The sequence below is a fragment of the Sarcophilus harrisii genome, chromosome 2 (genome assembly GCF_902635505.1).
Source record: "Sarcophilus harrisii chromosome 2, mSarHar1.11, whole genome shotgun sequence".
Lineage (NCBI taxonomy): Eukaryota > Metazoa > Chordata > Mammalia > Dasyuromorphia > Dasyuridae > Sarcophilus > Sarcophilus harrisii.
The window spans coordinates 148,582,242-148,600,739 of NC_045427.1; positions in this window are offsets into that span (position 1 = coordinate 148,582,242).

Below are 18,498 nucleotides of genomic sequence, written 5' to 3' on the forward strand. Positions count from 1 at the left end.
TCTGTCCTCCTACCTTCAAAAAATAGTGAGCTATTATTACTCAAATAGAGCCAAGACCAAATTTCTTGTTTACCTTCTTTCCCTGACCCTCACATGTTCTTGATTTTGTTGCATAGTATGCACTTGCTATATCTTCCACTTCTCAAATAAGAAAATGACTCATCTATATCCTAGTGAGTCACATTCTCCATCAGTCAGTAATCTCTGCAATCTTATCTGCATACAACATCTTTCTGTTGCAGTTATGGAAGTTTTCCATTCTTTGCTGGGCATTTCTTATGCTCCATCTTTTGGAGATCTCAATATCTAAAAACTTAAACTATCTCACTGTGGGATAGGAGTCAAGAATAGAGACTGGATCTGAATACTTCCTTTCTTTATCATGCCATAGATGCCTTCTCTATTGGGACCATCACTTTTATCTCCCACATTATCTAATAAGTGAGCTTTTCACTTACCTTGCTGGACCAGAGGTCTCCTTGACACTTTCCACATTATACTCCTGCCCTATTCCACATTATACTCATTTCTTTCTCACTCCCCTTTTACATATTGCCTTATCTTATTAGAATATAACCTACTTGAGAGCAAAGAATATCTTCTTTTATTGTATTTATGTCCCCAGTACTTAGAATTATGCCTGACTGGCACTTAGTAACTATTTAATACATGCTTCATTGGTTTGAACAGAAATCTTAAGAGATGGATGTTTTTAGCTCTGTCAGCTTCCTTATGAGCTGTAGAGGACTCTGGTAATTAAATTAGGTGTAAGCTAAGATGTGTGTGTCCCTCCAATGAACCTTTTCAAAAAAAGATAATCATCTCCAGAAGGATAAGCCATGGCTACTTAGTTCTATGGAACATAGAGACCTTGAGTTGATGCTCAAATAGAAGTTTTTTAGTGAAGGTTTTTACTTTTGGGGAGAAGATAATACAAGTTATCAGTAATATGTTTCAAGTAGTATGAAAGTATGCTTATGATTTTCTGGATATTTTCAGAATTTCTTTTGTGATAGTATAAATAACCCACAGTTATTTATTTCAAATATACATATTTGATATTTATTACGTTTGTAGAAGGGAATCTTTTAATACCTTTTGGGGGTCACCAGACATGAGCCATATCTAAGCTTTCTGAAATATATCTTCCTCAGAGTTCTGCTCTAAGGTTGGGATATAATGACTTATGCCTTGTAACAAAAGGTATAAATCTCTTCTTTTGGGGGTCAAGTACCCCAGGATTCCTGTTGGTCCACATAAATTCAAAGCTGAAGTCCTTTTTACAGAGAGACATCTCCTGAGACTACAATTAACATCTATACTACTGCTTTAGGAGGAGGAGAAATCTTTAGGAGCAGAAATCTTTGATTTCTGCTACCTGAAATCTGTCCTTCTCAGCATGATCCAATTAATCTTCCAGAAGTTACTTAACTATACACTTCCCTCTAGCTTAAAAAACAAACAAACAAACAAACTTCCATAATGAATTCCAAACTCTTTAGTCTGGCACAAGAAGATTTTCTTAATCTTATCTCTATATTTGAAAGGAAATATTGCATAGCAGATAGATTGCTGAATTTGATCTCAGAAATACTTATGGTCAAAATCTGCCTCAAACTCATATTACTTGGGTGAACCTGAGTAAATCTCTTTACTTCCCTGAACCTGTTTCCTTGACTATAAAATGAGAATAGCAAAAATATCAACTTTTATAGAGTTGTTCTGAGCATCATATGAGACAGCATACATACCAAATGACTCTGGAAGGGAAAGTGAGACAGAAGACCTTGCCCAGCCCTCACTCACTTAAATCCAATTTACTTACATGTCATGACATCACCTCCCTGATGTTATAGTCCTCTTCGAGAATGAAGGGCAAACAGCAACAACATACCTAAAGAGACTCACAAACCTTAAATTATTAGTGAAATCTAAGCTATTATTGTCAATTTTTTAAGTCAAATCTTCTAAGACTCTTACATAAATCTTCTGCTCTATCCTGACTGGTTCATTTATAGTTCCTTTGATATCTGTCACATTTTTCTACCTTTATGCTTTTTTATACCATATGTTTTATCTGTAATGTTTCTTTGCCTCCTTGAGCTTCTTGAGAGCAGATTGTCTTTTTCCTGGTGCTTAGCTCAGAACCTGGAATTTAGCAGGTACTTAAATGCTATTGACTGGCTGAATGTGTAGGTAAGTTTGAATCATTTTACTGTTAGGGAGTTGTCTCAAACAGAACTGATTTTTTCATTGCCCATTAATCTAATAGGGATCTTTTGTCCTACTTTCTCTTATTTTAATATTATGTTACTTTAAAAATGCACAATTTTATTAATATCCATACTTCTTCCACCAGTTTAGATCACAACCTCTCTTTAACTTAGGAAATGGGTTTTAAGAATTCCTGCTGCTGAGATATTCATCATGACGTGGCTAACCATTGAAAAGTCTCTCAGAATGTACCTAGATTGAGTCTTAGATGACAGGAATACCCTTTGTCCTGACGCCAGTACTTTAAACCTTTCAAGTTTGGATAGAACCTGCCAAAGCATGCCCTCTGCTGGCATACTCCTCAGGAATTAAGGGTCTCGTCCATGCAATGTTCAGACAGCAGGTTAGGACTTCAGTCCGACTCCATCTGAAATATAAACATTTGGGTCTGAACAAGCAAGAATTTGAGTTAAAATTTGGCAACACAGATGATTATCCATGGGGGTCTTGGGAATAAGGAAAAGGAATGCTGCTAGAATATGTTGTTGCTCTGTCAGTCTGTGGTGACTTTCCCTGGCTCCTTTTGCCTGGGCTGAAGTTTACCTGAAAGAATAGAATAGTGAGCATTGAAAATGCCATTTAGCAAAATGTAAGATATTTTGAGATCCTGTACAATTTAAGCCTAGCATTTATGGTTTTTGAACTTTGTGTCATGGACTCTTTTGGAAGTTTTATTGAAGTCTATGGGGCCCTTCTCATAATATTTTTAAATAATAAAGGAAATGCTATATTTCAGATAGAGGTCAGAGAAAATAAAGATGAATTTTTCCCAAAAAAATTTATGGATCTCCTAAAATGGATCCCCTTTGAGGTCTGTGGACTCCAGATTAAGAACCCTTTCCCCCTCCCCTCTCTACCCCTCTTCTCCCCCACCTCGGCATAGACCAACTCAGATATGGCCTTGTGTTACATGGTCAAACCTAGTTTATTTAAACTCCAAGATTTCTTAGGTTGCTTATTTTGGTTTGTTTTGGTTTGGGGATTGGGTTTTTTATTTGTTTTATGTATCATGCACCCCCTTTGCAGTCAGTCAAGGGAAGCCCACAGATCCCTTCTCAGAGTCATGTTTTTAAATGAATAAAATACTTATGATTATAAAGTAAAATAATTATATTAAAAATGTACATCTTACTTTTGGGGAGAAGATAATACAAGTTATCAGTAATATGTTTCAAGTAGTATGAAAGTATGCTTATGATTTTCTGGATGTTTTCAGAATTTCTGTTGTGATAGTGTAAGAAGCTGTCCCATATTTTATATTTATTACCTTTGTAGAAGGGAATCTTTTAATACCTTTTGGGGGTCACCAGACATGAGCCATATCTAAGCTTTCTGAAATATATCTTCCCCAGAGTTCTGCTCTGAGGTTGGGATATAAAGTTTATAGACTCCATCCCTCAAAATCTATCCATTAACACTAAGTTAAGTAAGAGGGCATTCTGAATGCCAAATTAAAAATCTCTGTTTCAGAGACATGAAACTAGAGGAGAGAATCCATATAATTTCTTTTCCACCATTGTCCTCTTTTAAATTCTCAGCTCTACCTTAGCCAATACACATATATGCTTCTTCACCCTTGCTCTCATTGTATAAATTAGAAAACCAAAGCTTATAAGTTCTATGTATGTGAAAGTCGCCCAATTTTTCTCTGTGTGTTTGTTTTTCATCTGCAAAACAGGGACAATAATCCACAAGTTTCCTACCTTAATGAACATAAAAGTGCTTTGAGAAGTATAAAGTGCTGGACAAATGCAAAGTGTTTTACTTATATAAAGTGCTAAAGTGCAAACATAGTTACTGTTTTTGTAGATTGAGTCTAAATGATTTTACCAAGGAGAGTTAGCAGGGTCAAAAGTAGAATTATTTTTCCCATATTTCTTTTCCTTTGCCCAGGCAATGCTATTCTTTAAACAAGGTGAACAGTGGTGCTTTCCACTTAACAGACTGAATGCCAGTATTAGGCAACCATCCATTGTTCATGTTAGAAAAATGAAAAACTCATCCATACTTAATCTTCAGGAGCTCCATCCCATGGGCGTTGGCCTATTGGGAAGCTCACTTGGTTGGAAGACAGGCTAGAAACATGGTGATCTGTCTTTCTTGTTGGACTTTCTGGAAATACAAAAAGAACTGCCACTCCTAGACAACTTTTTTGCCTTTGTGCCCAACACACAAGCAAGGCAAAGAGGACGCCTTGTAATACTGGTTGGTGGATTTTTCTGCAAGACCCACCTTAATGTTGACACAGCCCCATGGCATAAAAATGCCATCTTCAAAGAAATTTTAGCTAGTAATATACCCAAGAACTATTTTCTAAGGACTTGGAATTGAGCTTATTGAATTAGAAAAGAGATTTGAATAACTGGAAATACTTTTCTGCTATTCTGTATAGTATTAATGGATTTAATAATTTGAATATTACTAGACCTAATAACTTTCCCTGTTATTTTTTTTGTATCATGCACCCCTTTGGCAGTCAAAGAAAGCCCACAGATCCCATCTCAGAATAATATTTTAAATGAATAAAATTAAATACATATGATTATAATGTAAAACAATTATTTTGAAATAAAGATGTATATTTCCCATACATACTCATTTATAGACTCCATCCCTCAAAACCTATCCATTGACAACACCCTGGTGTAAGGGTAAGAGTGCACTCTGGACGCCAAGTTAAAAATCTCTGTTTCAGAGACATGAAGCTAAAGGAGAGAATCCATATACTGAAATCCTCAGCTCTACCCTAGCCAATACACATAGATGTTTCTGTATCCTTTGTTCCCATTGTATATATTAGACAACCAAAGCTTGTAAGTTCTTGCCTACCTTCATTATGAAGATTGATTGATTCAAGTGATGTAGTTTGTGCTAATTAATAGTTTAGTGATCAAACATGCTTTGTAGTTGTCAGAAGTAAGCTCAGAAATCTAGAAAGGACTTTAAAGAACACGTCAAATATGCCTCAATTTATAGGTTATGAGGCTCAGATAATGACATGATTTTCTCAAATCACACAATTAATAAATGCCAAACCTGACATTTAAATTCATGTCCTCTGATTTCAAATCTTAAACTTTTCCCCCTGCACCATACTTCTATTTACTAATATACATATCATACAGGTGGTTGTTCATTCAAGGATAATGTAAACTTTTAACTTCAGTAACTTCAGAAAGGATGGGATGTATTTAAAACTCATGGAGAAGGTTGTTTTGTTTTGTTTTTACCAAAAAAGTTTAAAAAAAAAAAACTCTTGTAGAATTTGATAGTTTGAAGGTGGATTTCTCCTATAATTTGCTCCCAATATTAAAATGGATCATAACCAAAAATCAAATTTTGGTGAGATTGAAATCCCTTCCTTATAATGGACCAAAGGGCCTTGGGGATCAGTGCTCTTACAGAGAATAGATTCTGCTTCAGGATTATCAAAGTTCCAGAAGACTAAACAAGCATAATGAGAGAGAAAATATTTTTATAACTATTCAGTGAGACTACTATGTTCTGTTTTCTCTATGTGACTTCAGAATCTAATGTCAAGAAAACAGGTGGTGCTGTTATGTATGATCCATATAAGATGTAAGCATTCTTCCCTGAGTAGCCTTGTCTGACTAGCCAATTTACCAGATTCTTGCTTTGGCGATACTCATGAAATCAGATGACATTATTTCTCTAAGAGATTTCTGAGCTAAGCTGCCTAAGTACATCTGTGAGAAATAAAGAGAATAAAGCTCACTAAACATTCATAATATCAAAGAAATCTTTCAGGAATTTAATTATTCCTCAAATTGCCAGATTTATCTGTATTTTAAGTGATGATAAACTAGGACTTGAGTTAAACTTCTTTAAATATCAGTAAGCCATAATTGTAGAGCTAAAGGTATTTCTAGGGGACAGCTAAGTGGTAGAGTAGATATAGATTACTGGTCCTTGAATAAAGATGACCTGAATTCAAATCTGACCTCAGATACTTACTTAGCTATATGACCCTGGGCAAGTAACTTAACCCTGTTTCTCTCAGTTTCTCATCTATAAAATGTACTGGAGAGGAAAATGGCAAAGAACTTCAGTATCTTTGCCAAGAAAACCCCAAATGAGGTCAAGAGTCAGACATGACTGAAATGATTCAACAACAACAAAGAGATTTCTGATGATGATGCTGAGGAAGAAAAACTGTATTCGTTCCTTTCCAAAAAATTAGTGTGATATGAAAGGAATAATTCTGATGCAAAGTGAATATTTTTTATTATGGTGGTAAAATAAATCTTATAACTTAATTTTTGCAATGTTTCCCTACCAAATAAGAACTTTTCACTCCTGACTCACTTAAGAAACCAAATGCATTAGAAGACATGAAGAGACAACTGTGGAATTTAATCTTCTATATGTCCCATACTTACTCTCTGGAACATTCATTCTGTGTTCAATTTGGCATAAAAGACTCACTGAAGAATTTGTATTTGCTGCCATTAAGGAACAACAATACAAAAACCCTGGAGGAAATTACATTTTTATTCTTTACACTTGGATACATTGTCTGTCTTCTTTGGAAATACAGCACAATAAACAAAGTATTTAACAACAAAAAAGATAGTAAGAAATGATGTGATCTTGGATTAAGAGATATGAGAACTGCCATTTTAGGGACTTGAGATAGTCTTGTCTAGAAGATTATCTATATCTATGGTAATATTATCCTGCTTCTTTGTTTGTCTAATATACATGATACATAAGCTATCCCATTGGTTTCCTCCCATTTCAAGAATCACAAATTTTTTTTGAGTTGATTGAATATATCAGAAAATCATTATTTATTCTTTATGCTTTTCCTACCAAAGATACACAGTAAAGATAAGATCCATTGTATGACCCTAGAACTTCAAAGTTTCATTACAAATCTCAGCTCTTCAAAAATCAATGATATTTGTTCAAAGTTCATCCAGAAGAATTCAATTTCACGGATTTGCTAGTAAAGAAGTTGAGAAAGATATATCTGATCCTCAAAGGCAAGTTGTACACTCTTGTTATGGAAAATGTATACTAAAAACTTATGGCATTTCTTTAATGTTTGATATGTTGAGGAAAGCCTTGTATCTTCAGATATCTTATATTCCTCTCTTGATTAGATAGTAAGAAGAGAGAGAGAGAGAGAGAGAGAGAGAGAGAGAGAGAGAGAGAGAGAGATTTATAGAGCAATTAAGCATTTACTATGTGGCAGGCATACTAATTCCTGGAGATACAAATATATCCAAATGAGAGAGTCCCTATTCTCAACATACATTTTAATAGGGAAAATAAAACATAAAAAGAGAGTTCATGGAAGGAGGAAGGAATTAGAATAGGAAGGGGAAGAGAATATGAGGAAAATGTAACTGCCTAGGTACAAGGAAGAAAGGAAACAAGAATTTATTAAATGCCTACTCTATGACACCATACTAAGACCTTTACAAATATTATATCTCCATTTGATCATCATAACAACCCTGGAAGTAAAATATTATTAATGTCTCCATTTTATGGTTGAGGAAAATGAGGCAGATAGAGTTTAAGTAACTTATACAGCCAGTAAGTATCTGAGTTCAAATTTGAGCTCAGACATTGCTAAATCTAGTTTCAGACCTCTATACTTCATACTACTTAGCTGCCTCAAGGCACAAAGAGGCTTTTTTGGGCGGGGTGATAAGAAGGGGAAAAGTCAGGAGCCAGTAAATTAATGGCTGTGGGCTTTTCTGAAATGGAGGGAGTCACTAATCAAGAAAGTGAGAATTCAGGATAGAAGTTCCTCCAGGATGGTAAGAGAATTGGGGAAGGGGAATAAGTCAAGATGTGATCTCAATAGGTCTTTCAGGGAGTTCTGAAGAAATGCAGCATAGCACAGTGGAAAGGACATCAGATTTGGAGTCTGAGAAAAAAATTCAATTCCTATGTCAGTCACCTAGGTGATCAAATGCAAACTGCTTCACCTTTTGGGTCCTCAATCCTTCATCTATGAAATGATCAGATTAGTCTAGAAACTCTAATCAGTGCTAATATCTTCAAGTATATCATTACAAGTCATGTCATCAAATCTTTGAAGTTTCTCCATGTTTCATAGGGTTCCCTAGGGCAGTGGAAGGAAAAATGGAGAAAACCATTGAAATGTGGTTATCATTTCAGGTCTCCAACGTTTTGTAGAGTGCTATGCTTGGAAGAAAGATATAGTGTCATAGGATCTACAAGCTCTATGACCTTGGACTTGCGACAATCTTTTCTGTCTCAGTTTCCTCATTTGTAAAATAAAGGATCATAATAATAATACTTGTACTCCCCACCTAGTAGGATTTCAGTAAGGATAAAATGTGATTGGGTTATATAAAGTGCTTTGCAATCATAACATTCTAGGTAAATATAAGTTATAGGCAATTATTAGGGTGGGGTGAAGCATGCTATGGAGATGGGGATGCATGACTGTACATACCTGAAACACTGTTCAAGGAAGTAAGAGGACAGAGGCAGTATGGGAGTCATCCTGGTCCTGAAGCTCCTCAATCTTAGTAATCCACTCCTGTTTACACTTAGAATCCTTAACTTGATCCAAGTGCATGCTCCAACACAAGCTTCTAGGAAGCTCTCTGGCTTGGGTCATGAAAAACAGCAAATCACTAATAATGAGTTCTTTGCTTTGCTGCCAGTAATTTAAGAACCTGTCCACAATCAGCAGGAAGAGTTTGTGAATTGCTTCACAAACTCTGGTGGTGATGGACTACTCCAAGCCTGTTCCCTGTGTGAAAAACAGTACTCATCGCAAAATCATTGGTTAAAGAGAGAGAGGCAATCTAAGGTTGTAAAACAGAGTTATATGGCAAAGAAGTTTTGTTATGAAGAAAAATTAATTTACATTTAATATTTTCAAATGGGAGCAATCTATATCATAATATATCAGCATTTAAATCTATGAAAAATAACATATTTGTGTTCTGCATTTCAGAAGTTTAAAAGGGAGCCCTATAATTTTAACAAAATAAAATGTACATTGGATGTTTTTAATTTAAAAATTGCTCAGAGGAAACATTCCTAACATCTGTACAAATAGAAACCATTTCAAGGCTGAGCTTTAGAGGTGAAGAGAGGTTTACAACCAGACAGTAAAACCATATAAGTGAAGAGGAACCCCTGAAATACTACTGGACCTTTAAGAATTTGCAGCCTCTCAGAGGCAAAGTTAAGGGGACTATGGTAGAAAATGGGCAGTTGCTTCCAAAGTAAACATGATTCTTATTATTGATAAAACATTCTTCACCTGACTATATTTTTCAGGAAATACTGCTGCTCATGTGGGGGAAAAAATGCCAACTGGATGTTTAGTCATCATATAAGCAACTGAGATAGGCAAAACAAATTCAGGTGATGTCAAACCCACCAATGTTGACTTTGCTTGTCTGCTGATGAAACTGGTGTCAACAGATATCATTTCTACCTTACCAATTCCTCTGTAGCACCTAAGCAGAAAGATTCCAAGATTGCTTCGTAGCAGTCATTGGATAATATTGAGTGTGACCACCTCCCCCCATGTCAGGAAGCTGTTAGCAAAATACATTCTTGTGAAATAAAATCACCCTGGGCTGATGTCTATCATGTGGCTACATTAGGCCCACATTGTGCAGAAACGGGCATTGTTAAAATCATAAAATTATGATTTCAATCTTGGCTTTCATCTACAGTTATGGAGATTAAAATGACCCATTTTGTCATTTTCTGTCTTACTTTTCTAATCTTTTAAATGGAATATAATGCTTTGCACTATCTGCATTCCAGGATTATGTAAGGGTAAGTCCTTTAAGCATTTTAAGCATGTGTTATCAATGGGAAGGGGAGAAGATGCTAAGGCTTAGATTGACATTGCCCATTATATCCTTGTCCCAATTATGTATAACTGTGGATTATTCTCAGCCCACTGAGGAAGAAAGCTATGAGGGGAAGAAAGAGGACACATTTAGGACAATGCAGAAGACTTATATGCACATATTTAATCTGACTTTATATTTATGTAATGTTTTATAGTTTACAAAGTACTTCTGACAGAGTACTTCCCTATGACACAGTGTCTTGTCCACATTTTACAAATAAGGAAACAGCATCAGAAAGGTAACCTGTTGATAAAAATAGCTGACATTCCTATACTACTTCAAAGCTTACAATTTTATATACCTTAGTCCATTTGATTCTCTCAGAAATCCTGTTAGGCAGGTGATATAATCCCCATTTTAGACATAAGAAAATAAGCACAGAAAACATAAGCATTAATGTTCATGGTCCCATGACCATTTACAGCTAGTAAATATTAGAAATGGGATGGGTATGTGAGTCTTTGCTGACTATAAAAGTTATATAGTGCATGAATCAAGTACTCTCTCTATTACATTACAACATAACTAGATGAATTATCCAAAGTCACATGGCTGATTGTTGAAGCTGGGATTTGAACCCAGGTCTCCCGCCTTCAAATCTAGCACTTTTCCCACACTCTACCTTGTGGAGTTACCTTTCATTTGCAGCCCAAAACTATACCAATAGAGTACACTTGATCAGAGTTTCCATGACCTTTTGCAGTGAACTAGAAAATAAATCAGTCACCTAACTTAGTCAAATTACATGACAGATTTTTTTTTCTTGACATGAGAAAAAGTTTCCTAAAGAACCATAGGGTTTTATATTCAATATTTACTTATTCTTTCTTAGACTAACCATAGGAAAACCTCCCTGCATTCCTTAAATTGCAAAATACGTGGGATAGAAACAGACTGAGCAGACCCAACAATATAAACCTTATAACCTGTGGATGTATGTGAACAGGGAAAAGGACAACACTGCCAGCTGCATGCACCAACTTAAAATGGCAGAGATTTTAAAATATTACTTCCATCTTTGTGTGTCATTTGTTTATTTTGTTGTACTTCTGTCTCAGGTGGTGATTCATACTAACTTCATAGGAATAGGGTGTGATTACAATACATGGGTTGAATTTAATCTTGTCCAATCACTTCAGCAATTCTTAAATTCAGTATTGCTACCACTAAGGAAAAAAAAAAAAAGGCTGAACACATGACAGCCTCAATCCCCCTAGATTAACTGTCGGTGTTCATTAATTTTGATGGCATTAAATGCCAGTGGTCTTTCCAGCCTGCCCTTCACCCTCACCTCCACTCCCCATTGAAGTGAGCAATCTCAAGCCCAAATGACAAAGTTTGGGGGGATTTCTATTTTAAATAATTTATATTCTTTGGTCTGGTGGCTTTGTATTGCTGAGCTTAATGACTGTTTCTATTTAATTTTCAGATGCTTAATTACAGTGGAACACTTCAACACCATTAAATTAAAACAAGCTACTGGCTTGTTCTTGCTTGTGGCCTGGCAATCTTCCAAATGACGTTTAGAGCCATCTCAGATGCTTAATTCATACCACACATTTTGCTAACTTTGGAACAAAAAGAGAAAATGCCTTCCAAATAGGAGCATTTGAGTTAGGAACTCTTCCACAGGGGAGAGAATTTGGCCCAAACATTTCATCTGCTACTAACAATTCCTTCATATTACGCACAGGCCATGGTACTCCTCAGGATATAATGATTTACCAATTTAGCATTAATAAGAACTACTTATATTACATTATGTGAAAACTAATGCAATTACATGTTTCTTGTAATCATGGCCTTCCTTTCCCTGCCATGGGATCTTTTCTATTATTTGCTTTTGGCAAATGTGCTGAATTGCCTTTAATCAGCCACCTAGGGCTTGTAAAGCTAGCTTTTTAGTCCTATGAAAACCTAAAACACAGGTATATTAGAATGTAGTTCAAGAAAACACAGTGTCTCTGAAAGATAATATTCCCTGGAAATGAATGTTAAGAGTTAGTATGCCTTTGCAACATCAGGCATACGGGTATTGTTTGCATCTGACAGTTTTTCTTTTAAGATTAATGGGCTTATGAAAACCTTGTGCGTTACTCTGCGAGGCAAGCTTGAAATCCATCAGCATTACCATCAGAATGACACAATGCTGGGAGAGCAAAGTAAAGCAAATGACAAACAGAATCTGGTTTTCAGAGGCCAGTGTGTGTTGAAGAGAAATGATCTGAAGCCAAATTTGGCATCCCTCCAGAAATTCCTCCTTATTCACTATTGGCACTACCCAAAAAAAGAAAGGGAGGGGTTGAAATGGAAGAAGGTGGGGGCACCCAGGCTGAGGAGAAGGAGAGAAGAGAAGGAAAGAAAACATGATTAATTGAAAAAAGTCATATTTGGTCATTCTGACAAACAATAGCCACATATAAATCTCATGAAAACTTTAAGTCATGGAAAACAAAACACTTTCTTATGGGAAAAATGGAGCATTCTCTGGATCATTGAAGCAAGTCATTTGTTATATCATCAGTGTAATATCCAGTTGATAATGACCAATTATAATATGTGTTTGGGAAAGTTTGGCCATCCTGTTGGGAGAAGAAGGAAGCAGCAGGCAAGAGGCAGAGAGAACTCCAGGAGTTCCTTCATCCCTAATGACTTTTTCAAAAGAATTTTTTATAAAGGATATGGTTGGATTAAGTTTTTTAAGATTTTCTTTTGCTTTTATTGATATATTTTGTTTTTACATAACTTTTATATTTCCATATTCTTCTACTCTTACACCTTTCCTAAAACTCATTGCTCCTAAAAAAAGAATAAAAAGAGAAAGCAAAAAGACTGTTAAGAAAAACCAACATACATATCAACAGCTTTGCATTTTCTTTCTTTTAAAAGGAGACTTTGTGAATTTTGAAAAGTCAAGAGTATATGTGTAGTATATGTAATATTTTAGTATATGTAATATTATATACTCATACTCTCACATCTCCAAAAAAGTGAAAAGGATATGTTTTATGAATTTTTTCCAGACAACATTTAATCAAAATTTCATGGAATTCCTCATGTTTTTCCTATTTATATTGTTGAAATTATTGCACATTGTTTTCCTGGTTCCACTTAGTTCATTCTGCATCAGTTCATGTAAGTCTTCCCATGCTTCTCTTAATTCTTCATATTCATTATTTCTTAAGGGATAATTATATTCATTCACATAGTACAGTTTGTTCAGCCATTCCCCAACTGATGACAATCTACTTTGCTTCTAGTTCTTTGCCAACACTCCAAAATTCAGAAAACATTTACCAAGATCAAAGCACTAAAATACTATGAAATAGTACTAATACTATGAAAATTAAAAACTCAGCATTCCTTGACTTTACAAAGCTTCTATACTGTTAGGGAGTACACAGATAAGTGTGAAAAACTGATACAGAGTCTAGCATTGAGGCACCATGGGACTTATAGAGGCTAATAAACTGAACTACTCCTGGTCTTGCACTCAGTATTACAGTTTATACCAACTTCATTCATCTCCAACTGGAAGCTCCTCTATTCTCATAATCATTGAGTCATTAGAGCCTCAGATATGATGCTAATTAAAATAAAAATTTTAATCTGGATCTCCCCAAAAAGGAATGGACAAAATGAATGTATATCTATAGAGAATAATAATAATAAGTCTAAGATTTATAGCTCACATTAATGGAATGATTATAACAGAATCCAGTAATTTAATTTATAATCATCAATACAGTCTAATGAGAGGGTGATGATTAAGCCTTATTGAGGCAAAATTCACACAACTAGTAAATGTCTGAAGTTGAATTTGAAATCAGGAAGATGAGTCTTCCTGATGCTAGGCCCAGCTTTCTATTTTTATGCCACCTGACTTCCCTGAGCTAGTCTTTATAAGGAATAGTATGTATTTGGGCAGGAAGAACTGCCATGTATACCTCACTGAAAATTGTTACCTGAAAAGTGATAGCTAAAAGACTAAGCAAAGAACTGTGTCTCTTTCAAAAGATTCCCTGAGTCATAAGCTCTTCACGGTCAAGTAGCAATATGAGGAACTGTTATTGATATGGCTAGAAGATGGCCCCCAGAGTTCTCACTTGGCTTGCAACAGAGATGTCAGGGGTCCTTTGGCAATCAGGTGGATGTTATGGAACACTTCTCAGAAAAAAAAAAGTTTTTAAATGCATAAAGCAAAATATTCTGGATTGCAAAGGAAACAATTCTATTTAAATAGTTTAGATATATAAAAAACTCACCAAATTTGTAACGTATTCATGTATGTAACTGAAAATTTAAGAATTCTTTCTAAGAAAGAAATTCTTTCAGAATTTAAGATTCTGAAAATTCCTTTAAGAATTTATCTACAAAAATAGATAAAAGATATCTGTGTCTGTTCTGTACAATCCATTTTATAAAAGTAAGGTAAAATAATTCCATGATTACAAACAGGGAAGTTCAGTGGTGCTTCAAAAAAAATTAGCTAGAAGAAGTGGAAAGAGAGTGCATTTCAGAAATGCTATTTACAATGAACTTTGTTGGATGCTGGGAGAGATGCAAAGTTAAGACATGATAGCCTCTACCCTCAAGGCACAATGTTGGGATGTGACACAAATAACTATAGTGAAAAATCAACTCATCTCGTACCAGCTCCTCCCTAGTCTTTTCCTTCAGCAACTGAAACGGGGTTGGTTCATTCCATCTTGTCTAAGCTGGAAGGTGGAAGTATCCAAAGGGATCGTAGAGACACAAAGACCTGACTGACTGTCCAGCCTGTCATACAAATATAGGGCATTGATCTCTTGCAATAAAGAGAGAGTCTCATACCAGTAGGTTCTGGGATTATTCATGATCTATCTGCATTCAGGCAGTGTAAACAATGTCTCCTAGGGGCCCTATGGTGATTGCTTCCACTACAGGACTTCAAGAAGGCTTCATTGAGTGCTTTTTTAAAAAAAGATGTATAGTTTTGTCTCTCCTGAATGAGGCATTTATACTTATAGGCCTGGGGAAATAAATTTAACCTCTATAGAATTGGAAGATGGGGTGGGGAAAGATGGGGCAACAAGATGTCAGGCAGTAATAGAAACCATTCAAAATGGAATCTAAATTGGCAGAGTAACAGAGAGTTAGAAAAATGGGCACAGAGAGATACATTCCCCCATCCCACCCCAATCCCAGCCACTTAGGCCCTTAGGCATCTGAGCTGACAGCAGACTCCGCTGACCATGGTGATGAGATCTCTCTCAGCCCTACCCCCTCTTGTTGGCTACCATCTTTCTTGATTTTAGACAGCTTCCCTTTAGCTTCAACAAACTCCACTTTCTCGACTTGGAAAGTGGGTGGCCATAAATAGAAAAGAGCACTTTGGAGTTTCCTCGATCTGTATCCTTTCTGAGTCTTAAATCACTTCCAAATGCAGTCACTGGGACCTGGCTCCAGAGCCAAGAGATTGCATTGGAAACAGCAATTCCCCATCAGAAATGTGATGAATTGGTGGGACCCCAAAGCAGCTGCCGCTAGTGGAAGGATCCAAGATACTGTCACTCCTGGAGGGAGCTGGGGAACTGCTGGGAGAGGCTGTGTTTTTACATCATTTCTGAAAAGTGCTGCTTCACAGCCCTCCAAGAGAGCTTGCCTGGAAAGGCCACGGCTCCTGGGGCAGTGACAGCTTCGCATGGCAGTTTCCTCTGGTTTAGGTTGGAGGAAGTTCATAAAGGCCAAATACCTAATATGTACGGCAGGCCCAAGGATGAGGGAAACATGACTGGCATCATTAATAACCCAGTAGAAAATTCCATCAGCTGCCTGGGATCCATTCCTAGACATCTCACATCTGGGGAACCCTGAGTGAGCCCCGGGCCTTTAAAAACTATGTGTGGTGCAGAGTTCAGCCTGGCAGCCACAGGAGTCAAGAATACAAAACAGGCTGCATCTGAATCTCTGCTTCAATACTTGTGGAAGGAGGAAGGCTGTTGACTGAGAACAGCAAAGCAGGCAAGCCCAGAACTCCAGCTCTTGTCCTGGCTCAGCTACTGACCTACCCCTAGTGGTACTTTCCAGGTCCCTTAGACTTCCAGCAGAATGAGGGCTATTCTGTACTCCTTGGGAGGAATAGGAACTGACAGAGCAGGAGGAAGAAAAATGACTTAGTACTCTGAAATTACAAATAATTATGTTATCAAATATGTTCTTCTTTAAGTTATACTATATACTTAAAATTTTTCATTGGTTCTTGCTGGCATTTTTCTTGTTACTAGGGATCTCTCCTCAGGGATCTCTGTAGATAGAGGTGATGAACCAGAACTAGAACAAATCTTTGCCGTTGAATCTATGAAAACCATCGTTATCTCTGTAAAGCTGTAGAAAAACATGGGGGAAGTAGTTAGATCATGGAATCATTGAGTTAGAGGTGAAAAGCATCTCAAAGGACTTCAAGTTCATTGCCCTCATGGTACAGAGAGAAACTGAGACTTAATAATGCTGACGGTAATAATAGATCATACTTTTATAGCACTTACTATATGTCTGCTTTTGTGCTGCTTTAAATGTTTTACAAACATGATCCTATTTGGTCCTCCTAACTACCCTGGGAAATAGGTGTTATTATTTCAGAGGAAATTGAAGCAGACAGAAGTAAAATGACATATCCAAGTTTACACGGCTAAGTGTCTGAGTCTATATTCAAACTTAGATCTTCCTCACTCCAGAAGCTCCTCATCCACTGTGCTACCAGGGCATTTAGAACAGTTAAGGGACCCAAAATCATACTAAGGGGCAGAGTTTAATTTTGCAAATAAATTCTCTGACTCAGAATTCCTTCCTCTCTACCATGCTGCCTCCACAATCTTGAAATGGTGTATATGAAATTTCTAACTCTGTCATATTTTACAGGAGCAAGTTAATATAATTTATTTCAGGGATTTTATTTGGATGAGGTATTACAAAGGCAGTATGTTGACAGACCCCAAAATTTTCAAAGTGTACGTAGAGTATACTTATAGGGGGAAAGAGGTAATAAAAGATATGAGAAAGACATGATTACACAACAGGATGGAATAGGTACTGTTAATACTTTTCAGAATCCTAGCACTGGGCAAACAGCATTCTTTTCAATTATTGGCGATATAATTTGCTTTCCTTGAAATCACTGTTTCACTTCCTTAAATATTCTTCTTTCCTTTTCTGCCTTCCCTGTTGCTTACACTATAAATAATATCAATTTTTCATTATGTTGCAGAAGAATTCAGAAGACACAATTATTTCATACAAATTAGATGAACGCCCTTATAGTAAGCTGTGAATTTTGGAAAGTCTACCCTAAATAGTCTCACAATTTAAAATTCACATGACTGCATAGTATACCGAGTCTTCAAGGCATCTAAAGGAAAGCCCATTAAGCAGTTTCATGTCAGGAGTCCCTAAGTTGTACGGATATATACATAAGTGGTACATAAGACAAAGAATTTGCTGCTGAATGGATTAGATAAAATGTTTATTTTAGAGAATGAGCATTGAGACGGTATAATGAGAAGGGTCAGGAGTTTAGCTGGTGCTGCTGCTAATTCTTCTGCTGCTATGTAGCAGTCTCTACTTGGATACTTATACAAATTTGTGATATCCTTGATGTGAACAGTCTCTTTAAATGCACAGGTGGTAACCCTTCCAAACCCCCTCAGACTGTACAGACAGTCTGTCCACTTAGAATCTTCCAGGGAATTTTGGAGATTTATCTAGTACATGGATAGCTTTTCTCTAGCTTTCTTGATATCATAAGGACAGCAATAACACAAAAGATCACTCAATCAATCACAAGCATTTATCAAGTGTCTAATACATGCCAGCCCTAGTGCTAGACAAAAAAAAATTTTTGGACATCCTTCCATTAATGTTAGTCTTTAATTGTCTTCTTAAGAGGAATGTATCTAAACTAGGCTAAAGGATTGTGTTATTTGGCAGAAATTATCCATGTTAGTTAGCACAAAGGATTCCTCTCTTATCAACTAAATGCTGATATGTAGCAGAGTGTATTTCTGAAAAAAATGGGTAAAAGACTGGAACATTGTGATAAGGGAAAGAAAAGAATGGCATATGAGGTAGCGATGCAGGCTCACAGTGAACAGTTCCAATCAATCTAGGAATAGACCATTGCTAAGAGAAGAGGGAATAGGAAGTTTAAATTTTCAAAAGGTCGTAGAATCCACTGAGGAGCAATAGATCCCCATGATTCTTCATATCAAAATTTTGCCAAAGGACTACTCTAATTATTGTACAATAATTTATTTGTGTTTCTTTCTTGTTAATAATAACAATTGTTCATTTTATATAGACT